General features: G+C 40.8%; 1 protein-coding gene across 2 annotated transcripts in view; it reads left to right on the top strand.

Annotated features, from left to right (window-relative positions):
* The window catches only part of LOC141512727 (protein FAM78B-like), a 43,041-nt gene extending 34,218 nt beyond the window's left edge, over nucleotides 1-8,823 (top strand). The window contains exons 1-3 of one of the 2 annotated variants that reach the window (XR_012475587.1): nucleotides 2,328-2,498; nucleotides 2,638-3,156; nucleotides 8,739-8,823. The gene's annotated coding sequence lies outside the window, so the exon portion shown is untranslated. Of the gene's footprint in view, nucleotides 1-2,327; nucleotides 2,499-2,637; nucleotides 3,157-8,738 lie in introns of those variants that run through there. The other variant, XR_012475585.1, reaches the window with a different exon arrangement.
* Nucleotides 8,824-12,906: the final 4,083 nt, after the last annotated feature.

Below are 12,906 nucleotides of genomic sequence, written 5' to 3'. Positions count from 1 at the left end.
AACTTCACCACAACTCAATGACTAGTCTAAGGTCTCATTATCCCCACTTTATAGATGAGAATATTGAGACTCAGAGAGCTTCAGTCATTTCCCCAAGGCCACACAGCTAGAAGCATCAGAGCAGGAATGATAATAACAACAGAATGTCTGACTTAAAAGCTGAATAGTCTTTGTGTTTTACTTGGGGGATATAGGAAGGTGACACAGTGCATAGAGTGCTAGGCTGGAAAGACCTGGTTTCAAATCTGCCTTCATTCACTTACTGGCTGTATGACCTGGACAAGCCACTGAATCTCTGCCTACCTCAGTTTTCTTCTCTGTAAAATGGGGATAATAACAGTACCCACCTCTTGGGGCTTATCAGGAAGATACAATGAGAGTGACTTTATAAAGTGCTATGTGAATCAAAAAACCCCAAATAAATGCTAGCCCTTATTATAATCCCAACTTTACAGATGGCGTGGGTGAAGTGATAGGCCCACAGCGACTCAAATAACCAGGCTGAAGGGGCGGCTAGGTGGCACAGTGGATAGAGCACTGGCCCTGGAGTCAGGAGGACCTGAGTTCAAATCTGGCCTCAGACACTTAATAATTACCTAGCTGTGTGGCCTTGGGCAAGCCACTTAACCCCATTGACTTGCAAAAACTAAAACTAACTAACTAAATAAATAACCAGGCTAAGTAAGTACAGGGAGCCGCTGGTGGTAAGCTCCCTGGTTCTTCCCTCCAGATCCAGCCTAACTCTCACCCCAGGAGCCAGGCAAGCATCTCCTTTCTCCTCCCACAGCTCTATTAGGAAATCAAGCTTCAGATTCATTAGCCATCCCTAACTCTCGTTTCCTGAAGTCTCCAAGCCCTATAATGTTCCTGTCTTGCTACTCAGATTTATAATTATGATTTCTAGCCCCTCACAACTGGAGGCAAATTTGCATATTCCCTTTCCCGTCCCTGTTTCCTATTCAAATTCTTCCCCCATTGGCAAGCTAGCTCCAGCACTCATTCTCTTCTGATTACATTTTTTGTTTCCCTCCCTACACAGCAGTGTTTCCCCAGGTCTTTGGAAACTCTTGGAAGCCAAATGCTGAGAGGAATGGCATGAAGAGGTGATTTCTGAAACATAGCTGTTTTTGCTTTGGGTAGGGATGCATTAGAAGCGGTCATGGTTCTGAAGGAGGGAGACAAATCTCAGCTACCGGCTAGCTGTGTGTTTAGGGATCAGTCACTTAATAGCTTATGTTCTTAAATGGTTTAAATTTTGCAAAAACTTTTACTAACTAAAGATGAGGTGACTAGAAGCTGTTGAGTAACTTGGTCACCTCACCCTTACACCTGCCTTTGGACCTCACAACAATTGGACAGTAACTGGATAATAATATTATCAATCCCCATTTTAAAGAGAGGGAAATTCAGTCATTAGTAGTACCATGGAAGGATGACCCTGGAGACTGAGCGTATGGGTTGTCGACCTGACTGCCATTTATTTACTGTCAGAGAGATATGGGACAAGGCAATAAGCTCTGAACCTAAGATTTCTCACGTATGACGATGGATGAGATGAAAGAAAAAATCTGAATATTCCCTACCCCTTAGTGGAGTAGCCACCAAGATGGCAATAATTCCTAAGATCATATCAAATTAGGATCATTAAAACATTGGGGATGTTTAGTTTGGGAGAGAAAAGATGGAGGGGGGGGTGAACAAGGAGACATAGTATGGTAATTTAAAAGTCTTTCTTGTTAGCCCTAGAATGCAGAATTAGCAATGATGGGTAGGAATTTTAAAGAGCAAATTTAGGTTTGACCAAACTTACTAATGATTACTAACAATTGCAAGGTAGAATGGAATAACTTGAAAGACAGAGAGGTTCCCATGTGCTAGAGGGTTTTCAGCAAAGGTTTCAGAAGCACCTTTCAGGTGTGTTGTGAGTATAAATTGAATTAGATCACCTATGGAGTTGTTTGCCACCATAAATTCTGTGATTTGATAACCTCCAAGATCCACTCTACCTCTGAATTTGTGATCCTTTCCTCTTAGGTCCAGAAAAGTGGTGACTTTTCCAAGGTTCCACAGCTAGTAAGTGTTTATGGTAGTTTTGAACTCAGGACTTCATGACTCCAAGTCCAACATTCTATCCACGGGTTTTGGTTTCTTCATTTCGGCTTTAATTATTTTCCACTTAGGATTGTCTGAAAAAAAAATTTTGTAAGCCTTTAAGCACAACTAAGAGTGGATCATCATTGCCCAGAACTGGTGCATATTCCTTATAGTAGATTATTGTTGTTACTCATTTATTTCAGTCATGTTCAACTCTTTGGGATCCCATATGGGGATCTCTTTACAAAGGTACTGGAGTAGTTTGCCATTTTTCTTCCCCAGCTCCTTTGACAGATGAGGAAACTGAGGCAAATAAGGCTATGTGACTTGCCCAGCATCAAACAGCTTATAAAATGTTTGAAACTGGATTTGAACTCAGGAAGAAGAGTCTTTCTGATTCCAAGGTCAGTGTTCTGCTCACTGTGCCACCTAGCTGCCCCTTTTAGTAAATACCCTCTTCATTCAATCATATGCCTAAGAACATCCTGTGTGAGACTGTTGGAGTTGAATCTGTGCTACTTTTCTGCCCTTCTTCCTGTCTAGTTCAAACACTGATGTGGCAAGCCAACACTGAGACATTTGACATGGACAGCATCTATACCCAAGTTTTTTCTTTATCCCATCCAACTACATCTCATTATCTCCCATTCCATCACAGAAGGAGGTAACTGGGTAGGAAATGTTTTGAAAGCCAATGGACAGAGTTGAGGCTGAATCACTGATCCACCATCTGAGCCCTGATGGAGCTAGGAAGGACCATGCATCACCATCAGTCTCTGGACTGGCAGGACAGCCTACCCTGGACTTCTTTGTGGTGGCAGCAACATTGGTACAGTCCTCATCGCTATGCTAACCTCTGGCAGAGAAAATGAACTGTGTTATTTCTGGGACAGCATTACTGTGACTAATGGCATGTTTCCCTGACTTGACCTTCCCTCTACAGCAGCCTTGGGGATATGGGTCTGCCAAAGACTGACCTAGCTTCCCCCTCATTCAGTCATCTGCATAAGGAGCAAGCAGATGTCACATCTCAGACTGCAGTCACTCCCAAGGTCAATGCAGGTAGGTGTGTCATCCTTTGGGATAAGGCCACCTTGGGTTTAATTTTGACTGAGATTGAAATGCTTTGGAAATGTATCTACTTTGAGAGACAACACCCAGACATGAGATGATGATGACCTGGGAACCATTGCATTCATTCTCAAATTTGTTCCAATTGTTGGTTGCTACATATTTTTAAATAAGACCATGGTTTCAGGGCTCCAGTTCAGTTCAACAAACTATCAAAGGCCTTGCCTGTGTAAGACATGGAAGGGCAAAGGGTTCAAAAGACGAACATGAAAATCTCTGGCTGTCTTCAAAGGTATTGCTTACTAATAATAAAGAATACAACATGCATTCATGGAAACATGAACCCTAAGTTTATTGTGTATCAAACACTTTACAGAGATTCAAAAATGAAGTCAGCCCATGTCTTCAAGGAGCTTATATTCTAATGAAGACAAAACATAGAGGAGAAGTTTAGCCTGGTACATTAGGTATTTTGGTTTGGAAAATTACAGGGAAAGTGAGTGGAATCATAGGGAGTGTGTTGACATACTTTTTCTACCAACACTGGCAATATAGGATTTGGTCATGGTTGTAGAACTAAAGAATGGGGGTAGAGGAAGAAGTTGGAAGGCAAAGGGAGCAAGACACCTGGCAAGCAAAAGGATGCAAGTAAAGAAGAGCATGGAAGGGGCAGCTGCCAGACTGTAGAGAGGCACCCTACTCCAGAAGGGGGTCTCCAGGGCAGGAGTTCCAGAACTGAGTGTTTAAACAGAGGCAGGGAACAGCTGCTACTGCCCTGGCAATCACAGGCAGGACTCAGAATTCAATAAATCTAGGAACTTATTAGGGATGAATTAATTAAATGTATGATCAAATATAGCAGGCTAATATTTAAGTTGATAATTTTGTATGACCTGTGAATGGTGTTATAAATGTCCAACTGGCCCTTGGCCAAAAAGAAGTTCCCCAACCCTGGTTTAAAGCCTCTGGGGGATAGTCTCTGGTCTAGGAAGAAAAACCAGAGGAAAGAGAAGCAATGTGGACTTTGTTGGAGCAGCTAGCATGATAGAGTCAGCCATATAGATAAATGAAAACATGTGAAGCATTTAGTAGGAGAACAATCACAAGGGAAATCCGGGCAGGCTTCCCATAGGAAGGCAGAGTCCTGGGCAGAGCCTTAAAGGAAGCTCAAGATTCTAGTAGAATGAAAGTAAAGAGGGAATACTGTCCTACTCTGGGGCAGTCTATGCAAAGGAACGGCATATTAAGAAACAGCAAATGTGGAAAGTCACATCCCTTTCTAGACCTTCCCTCTATTCATACTTGTATTTTATATCCAGAAGGGAATTCCCTCATTTAGCAAATATGTATGGAGTGCCTAATATGGACTTAGCTCTCTGTGAGTCAGTGATAAAAAATGCAGACACAGAACAATATTTGTTTAATGTCTTATTATATAAAATAATTTTCATGTTCTAGAAATTCTCTTAGCAACCTAATAAAGTTAAATAGAAACAGTTAGCAGTGGATAGAGCACTGGGCTTGATATCAAATCATCCCCCAGGTACTTACTAGCTGGGTGACCCTGAGCAAGCCACTCAGTCTTCAAGTGCCTCAGTTTTACCATCTGTAAAATGGTGGGGAGGGATCATAGGATTCACTACCTATCTATTGATCTGTACCATCAGATTTGGAACCTAGATTATCTCAGGATGACCTTATTATTTGGTTCATCAAATTTGGTCCTCATTCAAAATTATCTCCCCCTCCCTATGTACATACTCACAGATGCAATACCACCAGAATATGTACCACATGATAGCCGTAGAACACAAGATTCTTGGAGAAGGCAAAAGAAAGCAAACACACATACACACACACACACACACACACACACACAGAGAAGTTCACACACAGGCTAATCTCCTTATGCCAATCAGCATCCAAAGGGGAAAAATAAAACCAATCACAATGCTTAGCACAGGCACATAACATTTCCCAGGACCATACTCAAAACTGTTCCATCCTTTCCAAATCCTGGAACCTCACCTGGGTCTGAAAGTAAGACCCATCAGCTAAAAGCACAAAGTGTGGCCACACTAATTATCTGTCAGCAGGTATCTGGTAACTTCCCCTCCTCCTTAAATATCCTGGCTCCTTCTGTCTCTCCGCACAGGCAGGATGGCAGTGCACTTGCCCACAATATTTTCCATAGTCTCCATATCTCCAGAGAGCTTCTCTAATTACAGTGCTAATTGTTTCTCAACAATAGGACCATTCCTACCCCCTACCCATTCCTAGGCTGGGGGATGGAGGTGATTTGGCCTTCTTACATGTGCTTGGAGAGAATTGGCTCATACAAGGACATTGCAGCCTTCCTATGTTCATTGGCATGCTATGTGATTGCCAACATCTTTACAACCATCTGTTGTTGGTCAACCACTTTACCTAGTGTCAGCTGTTCCTTGTGACTAAATTCCTGATACCTCAAGTCTCAAGGCTCCCATAGCCAGCATTATCTTCCTCTCCTCCTTCCTTCCTGACCTTCTTTTGAATACAAAAGGCCACTCCACTTTTTCCTCCCCCCCACCACCTTTAGCACTTTGAGGGAAAGGCAGATTGATGCCTCATCTATGACCTTCAGTCCTCTTCACTTCCCTGTTTAGGAGAAAGGCTTGAATCTCAAAATCTTATCCACTAGGGATTTCTCCTCATCCTTTCAGATAATAGTATTTATATGGTACTCAAAGATTTGCAAATAGCTTTATATATGTTATCTCATTATGCTTTATTAAAGGTAGTTAAGACCACTATAGGACACAGTGGATAGAATACTGGTCCTGAAATCAGGAAGACTCTTCTTCCAGAGTTCAAACCTGGACTGAGGCACTTACAAGTTGTGTGATCCTGAGCAAGTCACCTAACCATTTGCCTCAGTTTCCTCATCTATAAAATGAACTGGAAATGACAAGCTACTCCAGCATCTGTACCAAGAAAATCCCAAATGGGCTTACAAAGAATAAAACACAACTGAAAATAACTGAACAGCAATAAAGGCCGGTAGACAGGGCCTTGAATAGAGCCCTGGATCCAGAGAAAAGGAGACCTGAATTCAAATCCTACTTCAAACACTTATCCATGTGACCCTGGACAAGTCATTTAACCCTGTTTGCCTCAATTTCTTCATCTATAAAATGGGTTGGAGAAAGAAATGGCAAACCATTCCAGTATTTCTACCAAGAAAATCCCAAGTGGAGTTGCAAAGAATCAGATGCAACTGTAAATAACAGAACAGCAGCAGAGGTAGGTAGATAGTACCTCGAATAGAGCCCTGAAGCTGGAGTCAGGAAGACCTGAATTCAAATCCTACCACAGACACTTATTAGTGTATGACCTTGGGTAAGTCCCTTCACTTTTGCTGCCTTAGTTTTCTTGGCTGTAAAATGGCAATAATAGCACACATCTCTGATGAGGGGTGTGAGGATCAAATGAGCTAATATTTGTAAAGTACCTAAGACAGAAGCTAATACATAGCAAACATTATAGATATTTACCCTTATTCTGCTCTCACAACAATCTTGTGATATAGACATTGACTATACAGATGAGGAAAATGAAGCAGACAGAGCTTTAGTGACTTGCCCAGAGTCACATAGCTATTAAATGCCCAAGATAGTATTTGAACTCAGATCTCCCTGATTCCAAGTCCCATCAATGAGATAATACTTGTAAAGTTCTCAGTATATTGATATTGCCTTTAATATGGGCCTAATAAATCAATTTAACCTTCTCTTGTCCTTCACCCAGTGCATATATTCAATCTCTTTCTTTACATCAGCTTGAGCAGGTTTCCAATTGTTACTTGAGGAAGTTACATGTTCTTCCCTAATAGCCATCTTCAAAAAAAGGGACATATTATTGGACCCTGGTTCAATCAAGGCTTGGATGGCTACCTGAGACACCGAAACCATTTTGACTAACCCTCAAGTTACCCAGGCTATAAGGGCTCTGCCCTCTATGTCAGGTAAAGAGACTTCAGCAACTCTAGCTAGGAAAAAATAGCTGACTCACATAAGCTGCCAAAACTTGCCTGAAGAATTCTTCCTCCCAATGGAGTTAGGAGAATTTCTAGCAGACAGCCTTTCCCTGGTTGAGTACTATTTATACCACCATGACAGGTGACCAACTGTTTAATAAGAAGGCAGCAAAGTGGTATAATAGTGATGTCAAAAAAAAAAGAAATAGGGGACACTATACTATATATTCCCTGAATTGATTTTGAAAATAATACATGTTTATATACTTCCCTTTTTATTAACACATAAATTCATTAAAATGGAAAAGGAAACATTTTAATCTAGTTCAGATTGCATTAAGGGGGATATTGTGGACTGTACACAGCAGGTATTGTCAAGAAAGAAGGAGAGAGAGAGAGAGAGAGAGAGAGAGAGAGAGAGGAGAGGAGAGAGAATGCGCGCGCGTGTGTGTGTGTGTGTGTGTGTGAGAGAGAGAGAGAGAAAGAGAGAGAGAGAGAGAGAGAGAGAGAGAGAGAGAGAGAGAGAGAGTGAGAGAGAGAGAGAGAGAGAGAAAGTGAGAGAGAGGGAGAGAGAGAGAGAGGGATTTCTCCTGCTACTCCAATCCTTATTTGACTTCTGGTCCTTAATACATCGTTCACTCTTTCTTTTTTTTTTAGGTTTTTTTTTGGCAAGGCAAACAAGGTTCAGTGGCTTGCCCAAGGCCACACAGCTGGGTAATTATTAAGTGTCTGAGGTCGGATTTGAACTCAGGTACTCCTGACTCCAGGGCTGGTGCTTTATCCACTGTGCCACCTAGCCGCCCCTATGCTTCACTCTTTCAAAATATCAGATGTTACATTTCCAGAGTCGTATAAACCAATGTTACCAAACCTCTATTATCTCACATTTACAGTATATTAAGATTTGTAGCCATCTAAATGTTATCTCAAAGTATCTCACAATAACCCTATGTCATTATGCTTTCCTTTTTACAGATGAGAAAACTAAGACTTGATGAGGTCTTGCTAATAAGGGTCTAAGGCAGGTTTCAAACCCAGAATTTTTGACTCCAAATCCAATGCTCAATCCACTATGCCATGCTGCCTCTCTGGGCAATCCTTTGAAAGCTTGCTTGTAACTGATGTCCTCATCTGCCAATAGCTTCAGAGAACTTGCAAGGAAAATGCTCTAGATGCCCATGAACCCTAGCATGAATTTGTTGAAAAGTTTCCTAACCCCATTCCATCCATCGATCCATCAAAGAAGCTGTCTTCCAACATGACCCCTTCTACATTTATCCATAGAGGAGGAAAGAGAAGGAGAGAGGGAGGATAAAGAGCCCTTCCACTAGTTTTATCATCCTCTAAAATCTAGATGTTTCCTTTATCCAAAATTTAAATGAGAATCCAAAATAAAATCTAGCCATTTGTGACTCCCGGACAGGAATACAACCTTGAAAGAAGATGTTATAGATGGCTTGCCAGGAAGAGATTTATTCTGTCATACAGAGCCTTAAATATATCACTGACATCATTTAAGACATCCATTAACTCAATACTTTTCTTTTTTCCTCTGCAGGTCTTCCAGTCCACACCCCACTTTGCCCCTTGTTCTCTCTCAGCTGATTCTATTTTTTCTATTTTTCTTTTTTAATAAAATTATGCATTTTAAAAACCAGCAAGGAGTGTGTAGCTTCACTATCTGTAACAATTCCATCACTGAAATGTTACAGGAATCACATCAAAGGGACAAGCTATTTTGCTTATCATCCTGTTAACTACATTGCTGATTCTCTCACAGGAGTCAACACATAGCAAGAAGAGAGGACCGCTGACTGTCAGTCCCTCTCCGGTTCTTGCTCCCTGCTTCACAGTTCTGTGAAGATTGACCTATCATCTTTAGAACACTCTGAGTTTCTCGGGATGGGGGGAAACATGCTGTGAATTCCAGATATTAATACAATATTAAATGCTATTGAATCAGCAACACCCTCTGTGTACCAGAACACTCAATGCTTTCCTCATCAGATCATCAATGACCTTTGCAAACTCCCTGCTGGGGGTACCAAAGAGAAAATTACTGGCAGTGTTTAGTTGGAATACTGTTACTGGGTTAGGTCTAAAATATAGAGTATCAGGGGAGGCTAGGTGGCATAGTGGATAAAGCACCCACCCTGGAGTCAGGAGTACCTGGGTTCAAATCCAGTCTCAGACACTTAATAATTACCTAGCTGTGTGGCCTTGGGCAAGCCACTTAACCCTGTTTGCCTTGCAAAAACCTAAAAGAAATAAAATAAAATATAAAGTATCAAGTTATATTTGATAGTTGGCTTGGAAAAAATATCATCCAGAGTTACTGAAGTTTGCTGTATACTGAGCAAGTATAGGCTCCCTGAATGACTTCAGATATCACTTAAGACCTAACTTCCTAAGGAGCCACTAAACGTGTCATTGGACCTTAGAAAACATAAAGTGGTACATCTTCTTCTAGTATATCTTAGCAGTTTCTCTACCAAAACTACATGGGTTTTAAGTTACTATTTAAAAGAAGGGGAAAACCATACTTGGGATTATGGGTTTTACTAAGAAAGGGCTATTTTTCTTTCTTGATGCACTATGGATGGCAGATTAGCAAATACGTTGTTGTATAATTGCATTGGCTAGAATCTGAGGTTCCTGGAAACATCTGTGGACAAGACTGGGGGTATCCTGTTCTATGTGAAATATATCTTCCTGTTGTCTTCAATTCCATTTTGCATTGGCATTTGGTGGGAGATTTAGGTAGAGACTGGACTTATATCTACCTCCATTTAATCCCTGACCTGAAGCAAAATTCCAGCTGCTGTCCATGTGTGGGTTACAAGACAGCTGATTATATTATTTTATATCTATGATCCTCTTCCACCTTTTTAGCCTTTTTACATCTTACTCCTCTCTGCTTGGTGATCCAGTGACGTAGGTCTCTTTCTTACTCTTCATATAAGATTCTCCATGTTCCAACTCTGCCTTTACACTGACCAACTGCCATGTATGAAATACCTCTCATCTCCAAATCCTGGCTTTCCTGGCTTCTTTCAAGTCTCCTTTAAAATCCTACCTTTACAAGAAGCTTTCCTGGTCCTAATTCTAGTGCTTTGGTCAGTATATGGTTATCCCTTTCACATTGTGGGGGTTAGAGACTTGGTATCCTTAAAATCTGGGGTGTAAAAGTTTTGGGCCCTCTCTACCAGAGAAAAAGTCTAATTTTTTTTCCTTTTCATTTATGGGATGTTTGCAGAATCCTATTGTGAAATTTGGGCTTTGGGTCATCTGCTGGCCTTTACATATCTTCTGTGGCTTCCACAAAACTCCCCCCAAATTCTCATTGAATTTCTTATGCTGATTCATGATATATTAAAGTCATGATAGGTAAAACTGTGATGGGGGAAAAGAAAGCTGTATATCTCTTTGGTGCCTAGTTGTTTGCATGTTGTCTTCCTCAATAGATTGTGAGTTCCTTGAAGGTAGAGACTGTTTCTACTTTTATATCTGCCATTTCTTTATATCCTTCACGGTCAGCATGGTGCTTCATATATAGAAGATGCTTAATAAATCTTATTGATTAGATTTGCAAGGGGAAGTAGGAATAAGACTCTACCTTTCCTTGGAAATACTTTCATTCCTTGAGTAAGTGGATACATTGGTGACATTAGCCCAGACCTCCTGTTCTAAGATGCTTATACAGCCAATAGTTATCCTTGATGTTGCCCTTCTCTATTATACCTTCCTTTTTTATTTTAGGTTTTTTTGGCAAGGCAATGGGTTAAGTGACTTGCCCAAGGTCATATTGCTAGTAAGTACCAAGTGTCTGAGGTTGGATTTGAACTCAAGTATCTCCTGACTCCCAGGACTACTCTATCCACTGTACCACCTAGCTGCCCCCTACTATAGCTATCTTTTCGTTCTCCTTTCTATTACAGCATTCTTTACTTTCTCCTTCCACCCTGCTCCATACTCTCCACTTTCAGATCCTTAGAATTTCTAACTATTTCTGAAAGAGTACCTCTCTTTAATACAAATTCCTCAGGGCATGACCAAGTATCTTAAGCAATGACTTTGATTGATTCAAGGAGGTGAACAAAGCCCTGTTCATACTCAGTTTTGATTTACTGCTGATTGATTGATTCCATCAAGAAGTGTTCTTACTTAACAAAAGTAATTACTTGTAAATGCTGGGTAATCAATGAATTCCCACCCTAAGAAATGAATGAATGATAAAGTATGTATTAAATGTTGTGTAGAAAAAGTCACCTGTGCTCTGTTTTCAGTGCTGAATGTATAAAATGCCAGAATAAGAAGTTTGCATTTTATTCAATGGGGGCAGCCAGGTGGCTCAGCAAATAGAGTTTGGGCCCAGAGTCAGGAAGACTCATTTTCCTGACTTCTGATTCAGCTTCAAGCACTTACTTAACTGTGTGATCCTGAGCAAGTCACTTGACCCTGTTTGCCTCATTTTCTTCATCTGTCAAATGAACAGGAGAAGGAAATGGCAAATTTATTTCAGTATCTTTGCCAAGATAATCCCAAATGGGTTTGTGAAGAGTTGGTCATAAATGAAATGATTGATTGAACAGCAATAAAACTGTATTTAAGTTTTGTTTCTTTTTTTGGTGGGGGGTGATGAATGCATTAGGAAGGTTGTTTGGCAACTGAATGAAAAATGGCCTGGTGAAGGAGAGGAGAATAATAGTAGAATAGTCTAGTTAAGAAGGGGTTAGGGCTGGAGCTAGGTTGTGAAGTGACTGATTTTGGCTGAGTGGTAATGATATGCTTATGTGGCTGTGAAAGAAATTAAGTCCCTACCATAACAGCAGATCACATTTATTTAGCACTTTAGAGTTTATGAGGTGTTTTCTACACAACATTTTTTCTTTTGAAATATCCTTTGCTCACATTTTAACTCTATTTTCCTGAGTAAATAGGCTCAGAAAGCTTATAACTGGAAGGTCAAATAGCTCGTGGTATATCCACGACTGCAGCTATCCCCAGCTAAGTTCCAATTTCATCATCTTCTAGGCCACATTCTTCTCAAGTGGCTCTCTTGCTTTAAGCCATAACTTTGTCCAGGGATGTTTGGGATCTTCCAACATGAGCTTTCTACCACAGGGTCCCTCTTGGGCTGCTGCCCCCCCCACCCCGGCTCCATCATGGCTCTAGAATGAGAAAAACTGATGCTTTTTGGTAACAGTGCATAATCACCTACAAAGTGAAGAGTTTGAAATCATCTAAGAAATGAAAGGTATCACTCCTTTGAGGCCTCAGTGTCATCCTATGGATCTGATTCCCTATCCTGGGACTTTTTCTAGGAGCTTTGTACTAAGTGTGATAGGACACAATTGTCCTCCTCCTGCCATATTTAACATTTTAGCTTGGGTAAAAAATATCATATACTGTGTGAGAATACTGTGTCTACTGTAACCAGAGGGCTAAGATTGGAATCTCAACTCTGTGTCTTCATCCCCATTTAACCTTGAGTCATTTTCCTTCCTAAGAGCTCATTTTCTTCATCCATAAAGGGGAGGACTTGGAACAGATATTCCCTTAAGCCGTTTTTAGGCTTAGTTGATAGAGTGTTGTACCTAGAGTCAAGATGATTCATTTTCTTGAATTCAGATTTGACCTCAGCTGTGTGACCTCAAGCAGATTCACATTATCCTATTTGCCTCAGTTTCTTTATCTGTAAAATGAGCTGGAGAAGGGAATGGCAA

Source organism: Macrotis lagotis, chromosome 2 (assembly GCF_037893015.1).
Source record: "Macrotis lagotis isolate mMagLag1 chromosome 2, bilby.v1.9.chrom.fasta, whole genome shotgun sequence".
In the NCBI taxonomy this organism is placed as follows: Eukaryota; Metazoa; Chordata; class Mammalia; order Peramelemorphia; family Peramelidae; genus Macrotis; species Macrotis lagotis.
The sequence above is the reverse complement of the archived record's forward strand: the minus strand, read 5'-3'. Positions and strand labels throughout refer to the sequence as shown.